Consider the following 12,042-nt stretch of genomic DNA (forward strand, 5'->3'; position numbering starts at 1 on the left):
GACTCATCCCCTTACCCACACATGACCTGAAATAGCTGATCAGACCAAATGTGAGAGAAAATCCCCTCAGGGCTGCGTCATCACTTATTCATTCACAGTTTCTCTCCACCCATTTCTGTCACGCACAGCCACTCTTCCTTGCTCAACAGACATCCCTCTCGCATCCAGTGCTCTCTTCATACTGTCCATCCATCCTATTCGTGGTCTTCTCAGCCTTACACCTCTCACATCAGATCTAGTTATCTTTTTCACCAATCGCTCATTATCCATTCTCTCCATATGCCCAAACCATCGCAACACCCTATGCTCAACTCTACCAGCCATCTCCCGAACAACTCCAGTTCTCCTTCGCACTTCATCATTCCGCACTCGATCCATATGCGTCACTCCACACATACTCCTCAGACACCTCATCTCCATTACATTCAAACTTTTCCTCTCTGCTACATCCATATTCCATGTTTTAGCCCCATACAATGCAGTCGGTACCACAACACCCTCATACAGCCTTCTCTTTACATCCATTCTAAGCGAACGACATCTAAACACTTTTTTCATTCCTCCCAGCACCTTTCCTACTTCATTTATTCTAAACTTCACTTCTGCATCTATTCTTCCATCCACAGAAACATGTGACCCTAGATATTTAAAACACTCTACCTCCTCAAGCAACTTGCCATTCAAAACTATATTCATCCCCCTACCATCTACCAACCTCGCACACATCATCACTTTACTCTTATTCTCATTTACTTTCAATTTCCTCCTTTCACACACTCTTCCAAACTCCTCTACCAACTGTCTCAATCTCTCCTCTGAATCAGTCACCAGTGCAGTATCATCTGCAAACAGCAGCTGCTTCAGATTCCACTCTCCACCATCAACATTCACCAGACTCAGACCTTCACCTAAAACTCTTGCATTCACCTCCCTTACAACACCATCCATGTAAATATTAAACAACCAAGGCGACATCAGACATCCCTGTCGCAGCCCCACTCTCACAGGAAACCAATCACTCACAGCATTTCCCACTCTTACACACGCTCTACTATTTACATAAAAACTTTTCACCCCTTTTAATAACCTACCATCAAGTCCATACAATCTTAAAACAGTCCACAAAGCCTCCCTATCAATTCTATCATACGCTTTCTCTAAATCCATAAATGCCCAAAACACATCCTTGCCTTTCGCTAAATACTTTTCACACACTTGTCTCACCGCAAACACCTGATCCACGCATCCCCTCCCTCTCCTAAAGCCACACTGCTCATCACCAATCACTCCCTCTGTACGGTCTATAACTCTCATAATTAACACTCTACCATACACCTTACCTACAACACTCAACAGACTTATACCCCTAAAACTAGTACATTCATACTTATCGCCCTTGCCTTTATACAACTGGACCACACAAGCACTTGCCCAGTCAACTGGCTCCATACCTTTCACAAAGCACACATTCAACAATCTTACTAACCAGTCAACAATAGTCACTCCACCACCCTTCAGGCATTCCACAGCACACCCATCCATATCTGCAGCTTTCCCTGTTTTCATCTCCTCTACTGCCTTCTCCACTTCCTCCTTCGTGATCAAAGAATCATTCAACTCTCCCAACACATTTATTCCTTGCACCCTTCCATCCGCCACAAGCTCAGCCACCCTTTCCTCCTCTACATTTAACAATCTTTCAAAATACTCTGCCCATCTCTTCCTTACTGCATCCATCTCAATTAACATCCTTCCATCCTCTGCTTTTACTCGTTCTTCCTTCCCAGACTCTCCCTTTCGCACCCTTTTCACCTCCTTCCAAAACATTTTCTTATTCTGTTGAAAATTCTCTGTCAGCCACCTACCTCACCTCTCATCTGCTGCCACTTTAGCATCACGCACAGCCCTTCTCGCCTTATTCCTCTTTTCCTTATACCTCTCATATGACATCTCATCCTTCCTCTGCAGCCACACTTCATATGCACGTCTCTTCTCAACCACAGCCATCCTTACTTCCTCGCACCACCATTCACTTCCTTTTCTTACACCACCACCCACACATCTCACACCACACACCTCTTCTGCATGCCCCACCACGGCACTCTTAAATAACTGCCATTCCTCCTCCACACTGCCATTTTCCCGATCTTTCACTGCGTTCCACTCATCTTTCAATTTCTCCTGATACTCTATCTTTTTCTCTCTTTTATCCAACTTACTCACTTTCAAAACCTCCCTGCCACACCTAACTCTCCTAGCTCTCACCCATCTCTTACCTACTCTTAACTTTCCCTCCACCAGGTAGTGGTCAGACATACCTCCACCCTCCCCTCTCAGAACTCTCACATCCAACAATCTTCCTATTACATTCCTAGACACAACCACATAGTCCATCAAAGCTCTATCAACAACCTTTCCACCCTCCTGTCTCACCCATGTATACTTATAAATATCTTTCTTCTCAAACAGCGTATTTCCAATCACCATCTCTCGCTCAACACACATCGCTATCATTCGCTCCCCATTTTCATTTCTTCCAGGCACACCATGCATACCAACTACACCTTCAACTGCTACATTTCCCACTCTAGCATTCAGATCACCCATCATTACCACATTCACATTCGCTCCAAAACTGCAGACACTCATCAACATCATTCCAGAAAGACTCCCTCTCTTCTTCATCCCTTTCACTACCAGGCCCATATGCACTCACAAACACCCACAACTCACGTTCAAATTTCTCTTTCACCCACATCAGTCTCGATGACACCTCCTTCCATTCAATCACACACTGCTGTACTTCCGGACTCACTAACAAGGCCACGCCTTCTCTTGCTCTTCCTCTATCAACACCTGACAATCTTCCATTCACACTTCCAAACATAGACTCACCTTTCCCTTTCATCTTCGTTTCACTCAAAGCTAACACATCCAACTTTCTTCTCACAAACATTCTCCCAATCTCCTCCCTTTTAGCCTCAATCGTACTACATCCACGCACATTCATAGACCCAATCTTCAGGGTAAGGGGGTAACTCCATCCCCCATCCCTTTCTCTGGCCTGTCTCTTGTTAGGAACTAAAAAACAGAGGAGGGGGTCCCTAGTCTCCTCACCCTGCCCCTTTTAGTTGTCTTTTAAGATACGCAGGGAATACGGTGGCAGTATTCTTCCTAACACAACCTGGCCGCAGAGCAGTAGTACCACCCCATAGTGCGGCCAGATTGTGTCCCCCCCGCCACAGGGGGATTGATATACAAAATATGTACACTTCATTCAGGGGGGTTAACTTGGATGTTAACTTTCCCCCCACTAAATACTGACTCCAAATTTGCAATTCTTGCATGCATTCTGTGCATTCCGAACAGCAGTACTGTAAATACAATGCAGAAGATTATAAAGACAGTAGGTGCTGGGCTATACACATAATATGGGTTGAACATACTCAAACTCAAATCTTCCCAGGGCTTCATTGATTCATTGATCAGCTGCATAGTTTGAAACTTAGGTGAAGTCAACTTAATACTTGTGCTCATGTTTAAGTCCATGTCAGGCAGTGGGTGAAAATGTTTGTGTGTATGATTGAGAATGGTGTAGTGATTGATGGTGGATAAAGTAGACATGGCTGGTGTAAATACCGCACAGTAGTCTGGTGCTATGTATAATCCTGAGGCTGAAGTATGAGATGGTGGTATATCTGGACAGACTATGTAAACTGATGTGTTATGAGTGAAATAAAAAAAACTGTGAGTGTCCGATGCTTTGATGGTGTACAAGTTTATCTGGAGCAAAAGTGAAGTTGCAATGATTATGAATATTGTCATTTCTGATGATAGCCATTTCACAAGCGACTGTATCAGTAGGCTGAAACGTGAAAATGTACGCAGGACAAAGATGAACAGCATGTAAGGATGTGCAGCACTTTCGTTCAATCGTTGATTCACTTGCGAAAGTGACAGTGTTCCGTCTCTTGGAGACCATGATGAGTTCGGTGTTTTTATAGGGGAAGGGGTGTATTTGGTATACTGTGAACAGGTCTTCAGTTATGAATGGTACATGAACTACTACTGATGTTGGTGTTAGTTTTGCTTCTAAATATGGATAATATTGCATGAATTCCCTACTGCTGAACAACGGCTTCAATTTATGTTTATGTATGCCTTGACTAATTATCTGACGTAGCTCATGAACTGGGAGTAAGTCAATTGTGATCTTGCCATCACCAGCATTCGAAATTCCTTGCATAAGTGCCCTGTAACGAACTCTAGTGTTGTCTAATTGTAGCAGAATCGTGTCAATATGTTCTGTGATGATGGAGAAGTGTTGGGAAAGTGTAATGTTTCCTTCCATTTCATTTATTTTATCTACACTTTCGAGAACTATATATTCTGCCTTTTTCAGATTTTTCACAATTGTCTTCATTGCTGAGTTCTGTCCTGTGATGAATTTATCTTGGTATGTTAGTATCTGAGCTATTTTATTAAATTTGTTGTTTATTTCTTGTAGGCCATCCTCTGTAGCCAATCCAAAGATGTTCCCAAGAACTGCGCCACCCAGGTCGAACAAACCGCGCTTTTGGCGAGTACGTGTGATATTCCTGTCGCTCAGAAGATGGGAGATCTTGAATCATGATGAGCATAGTTGACTTTGCCTGTTCTAGTTTCCATTTCGCTAACTTCACTATTTCATTCACTTCCTTTGTGTTATGTGCTTGTGAAACATAGCTTCCTATCATGAAGTCCAGAGTTCGCATAGGCTTCACAAGATTTTCTAGATAAGAAGGTATTTCATACGAGTAATCCAGACTTATTTCAGTACTCATGACGTCCTTAACGATTGAAGTCGTGGCCGTTGGAGCTATGAGGCATCCTTGGCGTACTATGTGTTGGGGGTCTAAGTGCGCATATCCTCTTGCTATGTAGAGGAGAATCCATAGCATAAGTTCCTTCATCGTAACCTACCGAAAAAAAAAAAATCTATTAATTTCCTAATATGGTCATGCTGTGGTCGATGATAGTGATGATGTGCGTTACGGTTGATTGTTATTTCATTTACAGTAGGAGTTTAAATCGATATTTAATTCTCGTAAATGATGTACTGTACATTTTATTGAAACAGTTGCACCTATGTTTGATTGTTTGGTATATGACCTTAATTTCTTTTTGTAATCATTGTTGTTTTCTTGCTTGGTTTCTTGAGGTACGTTTGCCTGTTCGCTTGTATCCGATGCTGAATAATTATTGGATAGTTCCCTTGAAACTCGTTTTAAATGGTCAATATGAACTTGTTTCTCTTCGCCACTAGACAGTGACTTAATTAAAACTTTGTTTGCTTTTATGTTAATTACTCTGTATGGGCCCTCAAATTTTGGGGATAATTTATTGTCTCTCGTATGAATGATACCATAAACAATGTCTCCTAAGCTGATAGGTGAATCTCTTGCCTTCTTGTTAAATGCCTCCGTCATTTCTTCCTTGGACATCGTCAATTGTTTTTTGACTCTTTTGTGTATGTCCTGGAATTCACGTAAACGGAGTTTAGAGTAATCATCGTAATTGTATATGGGCAGACTGTCACCTTCTAGGAGCTCATGTGGTAGTTTTTTATCTGTCCCATATATAATGAAATGTGGTGTGTCACCTATGGATTTATTTATAGATCCTTTAATTGAGGCTTCTACTCTGGGAATCCAATCATCCCAGCTTGCATAATTTTCACTGAGAATGTGTCGTAGCACATCTAATACTTTTTTGTTTTGTCTCTCTGCCAACCCATTCGATGCTGGGTGATAGGCTAAAACGTTAGCCTTTTTGATGTTGTATTGTTTACATATTTCTTGTAAGATCTCAGAATTAAATTCTCCTCCATTATCACTTATTAGTACCTTTGGGGTAGTAAAGCGACATATTACATTATCTGTTATTGCCTTTGCTACTATCTCTGCTGTCTTATCTTTAATTGGAGCTAAAATGACATAACGGGAAAAATGATCTGTTGCTACGAATAGGTATTGGTTATTATTGTATGATAATGGCATCTTGAGTAAATTAACAGCGACAACGTCCCATGGTTGATGTGGTACAGGGTAAGTACCCATCAGTGCAGGTATGATTGGGTATCCTTTGTGTTTTGCACATGATTCGCATCTGTCTATATGATTGTTTATATCTTTTTGTAATGAAGGCCAGTAATATAACAGCTGGGCTTGTTTGAATGTCTTATCCTTTCCAGGATGTCCTGCATGTGGGCTATCGTGTATCGTTCGTAATACTTAGGGTATCATGTCATTAGGTACTACCAACTGGTTAGTATTTCTTTGGCGTTTTGGTTGTTTAGAGTTAATCTTGTATAATGTATTATTGACCATTGTGAATTGTTCGAGTGGTACATGCAGTTTAGGTAATTGTATGTCATCTCCACTTTCTAACTTGTATATAACCTTAGACCATATTGGGTCAAGTCTTTGTGCCTTTGCAATATCATCGTGATTTGGGTTATTTCCTTTGAGATCTAATGCCGCGACTTGAATAGTGTTCGGGTTCCTAGATAATGCGTCAGCTACTATGTTCATTTTACCTTGTATATAATGAATTTGTACATTGTAGTTTTCAACTGTACATTTCCATCTTGCTCTCCTCCCAGAAAGGAGTTTTTCTTTAAACATACCCACTAGTGGTTTATGGTCGGTGAATAAGTGGATTTCGTAAACATATACCAAATCTCGAAACTTTTGTCATGCAAAAACCACTGCAAGTGCCTCTAAGTCTGTAGTGTAACAATTTTTCTCTGCACCTCTTGTTTGTCTGCTGGCAAATGCAATTGGTTGATTTTTTCCTCTTTTATCTTCCTGCATCAGTACAGCCCCTAATCCTTTAACTGATGCGTCTGTACAAATATGAAATGATTTTGTGTAATCTGGATATGCTAAACAAGGTGCATTTGTTAGTTTAATTTGTAGATTGTTAAATGCCCTTTTTGGTTCTTCTTCCCATTGGAATATAGCATCTTTTTTGAGTAGTTGGAATAGAGGAAAGGCTATATGAGAGAATTGTGGTACGAATGACCTATAGTACCCACTAGACCTAAAAATTGTCTAACTTCGTCAGTCGTAGTGGGTTCAGGAAAATCTCTTACTGCCTGTATTTTGTCATCAGTGGTGTGAATACCATTAGAACTTAATTTGTGGCCTAAGAAATTTATTTTCTTAAAGCAAAATTTGCATTTAGAAAGCTTAATTTTTAAACCAGCATCACTAAGCTTTTGTAAGAGTAAGTCTAATTTCCTGAGATGATCCTTAATATTCTTCGTTGCGATTATAATATCGTCAAGATAAACAAATATTCCTTGTCCTAAAATTAGGGACAATACGTAATTCATAAGACGCTGGAATGTGCCTGTGGCTGTCCTCAGTTCCATCGGCATTCTTGTATATTGGTAATGGCCTCTATTTGTGGAAAAGGCAGTGTATTTACGTGACTCCTCTGCAACCGGTATCTGATAATTGCAGTTTAGGAGATCGATGGTTGAGAATATGTTATTCTCAGGTCCAATATTCTGTAGAACGTCGCTTAGCAATGGCTTGGGAAATCGGTCTGGGATTGTGTGATTGTTTAGTTTACGGTAATCTACTACCGCACGCATTTCTCCATTTCGTTTGGGCACGGAGAATAATGGGGCATTCCACGGGGAGACTGAAGGCTCAATAATTCCAAGTTTTAACATTTCATCGACATACTGATTTGTAAGTGTACGTTGGGAGTGTGAAATGCGGTAAGCTGGTACGAAAATTGGTGGTGTTTCTGGGTGCACATTAATCATGTGATTAATCAGGTTAGTACACCCTAATTGTTCTCCGGGTAATGCTACAGTGTCCCTGTGTGTTTCCAGCAGGGTTAACAAATAATTTTCTTCATCAAATTCACCTGAGTGAATTAAATTCTCTTTTATGCTTTCTCTATCCGTAGATTTTATCTCACTTGTCACTCCAGCTATAACTATTTCCTTCACAGGGGCCGGACATTTTTCAATATTAACTATGCAAGTCCCCTTTTTCAACTGAACTTCCCCATTCATGTGATTAATTATGAATATCTGAGTTTGCTCTTCGTCGTTCATCTGACATAATGCGTTTTCTACTGACAATCCATTTACTTTACATAATTCTTCTAAGGCATGAACAGTACTATTCCGTAATTTGCTCTTTATGGTAACTTTCATGTAGGAATTAGGTGGTATAACTAAATCATTAGTGAGATGGGCTGGAAAAACTGATAAATCAATACTGTTATCTGGGTCACTAATTCTGGAGGATGGGGCTGGTGGTGCGAGTGGATCTATACACTCATCTGTTTGTGTATGTTTGTTTAAGCCTTTAATATTACCAATTCTTTTTGGTTCTCTTTTACTAATCGGTGAGGCCTCTGATGGTATTTCCTCTATGAATTCATTGTCAAAGTCTATTCCATTCATTTGTGGGAGTATAGTTATGTTCTCTGCTCTCATGGATCTTAAACCCAGTAACATATGAGCTTTAAGTTTTCAAAGATATAGAAAAATGCAGAGAATGGTCTTGTAGTCTCTGTGAAACTGATATTTAACCTTATCATACCTTTCACTGTAATTTGTTTTCCATCTACCGTATATAAATCTAAATCAGCTTCTTCCAGAAAAGTTACTTTCTTCTTATTTTTAAGAATTCTATTTATTTCTTCATGTGTTATTAAGTTCACTGGAGAGCCTGCATCTAAAAATAAGGAAACGTTTTGATCCTCACATACAGCTGGTATCAAGATACACTAATTTCCCAACATGCCTCCTATGTAAATTTTAGACTTGTTTTTCTTTACGTTTGTTCGTTTTTTGTCATGACTTGGTCTTCCCCCGATTCGAACATAGACACAATTTTTTCCACTGTTTTGCAGTCACTGGTCCAGTGCCCTTGGTATCTATGATGCCTACAGTAAGGACCAAATCCTTGTGTCTTTTGTCTATCCTCTTTTGCTTTGATAAAGCATTCATACCTTGTGTGTCCTGGTTTTGCACAATAATGACATAGAATGGACCTATCCCTTGACTGTGACCTACGAGGTGACTTCCCATAAGTAGAGAAGTTTTGTTGTTTAGTTGTCACGCTCGATTTCTTGTAGTAGGAATTAAAGATGAATACAGTGAGTTGATCTTAATTTATTATCTTCAGAGAAAATCTAAGTTGATCAGGGTATGTCTTACAGAGACAATATAATAAGTAAGTCTAGTTGAGCCCCTCTTTCTTGTTCACTCTCTCCACTACCTGTCGGTTCTAATGCTAGCCTCCTTCTGCCTCTCTGCTTCCTAAATTCTGGTGAAACAGGGGTCGTGTCACGTGTGTTACACTGTGGTTGGAAAGTTCCAGAAACCTGTGTGTGAGTATGTGTGTATGTCACTAGGCTTTGTTCGCCTGCTATCTCGCTGACACACTACCTACATCATCCTCTGACTTTGCTACTTCGTATGTATCGTCAACATTTCCTCAGTTAACTTGCAAGATCATTTCCCTTTCCCAGGCTTGCATGGAGCTGTCTATCTATCTATTTATCTCTCTATTTATTATGATTTGTAATTATAATATGGACTCATAACAACAGGGTCACTGAGTGACACACACCATTACATCGAGTCACTGGGTAGTATGATTTTCAGTGGTGAATATTCTGGACTCAGTAAAATGCTGTCTGGCAACTCACCGAGGGCAGGCGAGTTTTCAAGATCTCGGAATCCCGATTTCATCCCACAGGTATAAACACTCAGTCATACTTACACAGTGGCGTAGCTAGCCGTCTGACCCTGGAGGGGGAGAATGGGGGGGGGGATGAGATCGATGGGGAGGGGTAGTGTGTGTGTGTGTGTGTGTGTGTGTGTGTGTGTGTGTGTGTGTGTGTGTGTGCTACTATTACAACACTGCTTCTGCTGCTGACTGCCAAGATATCACATGAAACATTTCAGAGTTATTACAACAGTTGAGAATAAATATTATTATTAAAACTGGTAGTACAGTATACAGCACGTCCGAAATCCTTTGAAATTTAAAAATATCTAAATACTGAGATAAAAGATTAGACACGTATATACTGCAAGGCATATGTCATTAATGTAAAGAAAATATTACGTACCTGGTACTATGTATTTTGCTCACTCAGAATGATCATTATGTATGGGTTATGAAATGTTTAAGTTTCCAGTACTTATAGAAAGTCTATTGCACAAATTCATCATAGCCTGCACTGAACACAGATATTTCACAATAAAATGTAAATGTTATAATTAAGCAGTGTACATTGTACGGAAAATAAAGTAGGTTTATTTTATTTGTGTGTCTATGTATGTCTGTCTTAGAATAGCTTAATTGTTCTATTATTCTGATTCACTGATAGCTTCTTTACAAACTCATCCACATGCATAATTTAGGTTCTTACTTGTTCGATTCCCAGTACACCGAAATCACCAAGTCGTAGGCTGAAAGGTGGGGAGGTCTGGGGGGATGTCAGCAATTTTGGGGGGACTTATGCCTCCCACGCTACTGCACTGACGTACTTCATACCACCTATCAGCACGAATCAATCCAACGACTATCACTTCATCGTTACTGTCCGTCTGAAAACAGGCATTCAACTGGAATTAAAAAGCTGCGCTCGACTGCTAGTCAACTTTTATATATATATATATATATATATATATATGAATAATTCCCAGGATCACATGATATTTATACACTAAAATTAAACAACATCAGGTGAAACGCATTTCCCAGAATATCTAAATGGAATGCTTGAATGTTAAAAGCTGATATATGTTCGCCTACACTCAAGCCCTGGGCGGGGTAAGGCGAGGCAAGGAGAGGGAGAAACTCCTGTGGTTAAAAAGTGTTGCAGGAAAGGCAAGGGTGAGTTATGACGGGGCCAGGTGGTGTTAGGGTGGGGTGCGTGTTTTTTCTTCGGGTACACTTAGTCATACAGTTGTATTGGCCATGTCGATGCAAAATCAGCAAGAACTGATTTGGCAACATCTCATCTTACTTGGGAGTAGATGAAAATATTTGGCTAATAACCATACAATCATCAGAAAAAACCGTGTTTTGACATTAAACCAGCCTATACCTAATAACTTAGGTCTAACCTAACATTATCCTACCATAATACCTTATATTGTTTGGGGGGATGACGAAGGTGTGACGCTGACGAGCCTTTTTTCAAGGCACTCAGTCAGACTGCGGGCGGGTGGGGTGCGGTAAGGATGTGTGGGGTGGGGTAAGGATGTGTGGGGTGGAGAGGGGGCAGGGTGGTAACTGGGTCTTTTAAACAGGGTCACTTCCTGTACTTACTCTCCATCCCCAGGTAACTCACACACCTGGCTCTAATGCTCTTCATCACGTTTTTACTTCAGTTCTAGGTAAAGGGTGCTGGTGAATTGCAAACATACTACCATTCGTCTTTTAGCTAAAATGTCAGAAAACTGCTTCAAATGTTCAAGGTCAGGTTGTCTGCCTAAGCTGAATAACATCAACTGGAAGATGGCAGAACAAAATCCAAGAACCCAAGACATATCACCCATCTGTACAATGTTTGTACACTTGGGTAAAATGAAATGTGCTTAAACCAAGGGTATACTCCGGGCCAACAGCCTGCATGAAGTTATTATTATTTTTATTACTACAGTATTATAATAATAATAATAATAATAATAATAATAATAATAATTATTATTATTATTACTATTATTATTATTATTATTATTATTATTATTATTATTATTGTTGTTGTTGTTGTTGTTGTTGTTTGCTGTTGATGTTATTATAGTTGGTTGTGAGCTTTATGGAGGTTAGTGATCTTTCCAGCGTAAAAGCATAACTGAATAGATAATGCTTGCGGTAAACCTGCTGGCTAGGTCGCCAACCATATTTCGCAAACACAGATGTAACAAGTTAAAGACTCAGAGAGTGCATACCCCCGCGAATGCCTGTACCAGACAACTCAGATCACCACCAGAATTTATTTAGCTCTTCCTTT

Source organism: Coenobita brevimanus, chromosome 17 (assembly GCF_032717465.1).
Source record: "Coenobita brevimanus isolate Jiangsu-jjx chromosome 17, ASM3271746v2, whole genome shotgun sequence".
Lineage (NCBI taxonomy): Eukaryota > Metazoa > Arthropoda > Malacostraca > Decapoda > Coenobitidae > Coenobita > Coenobita brevimanus.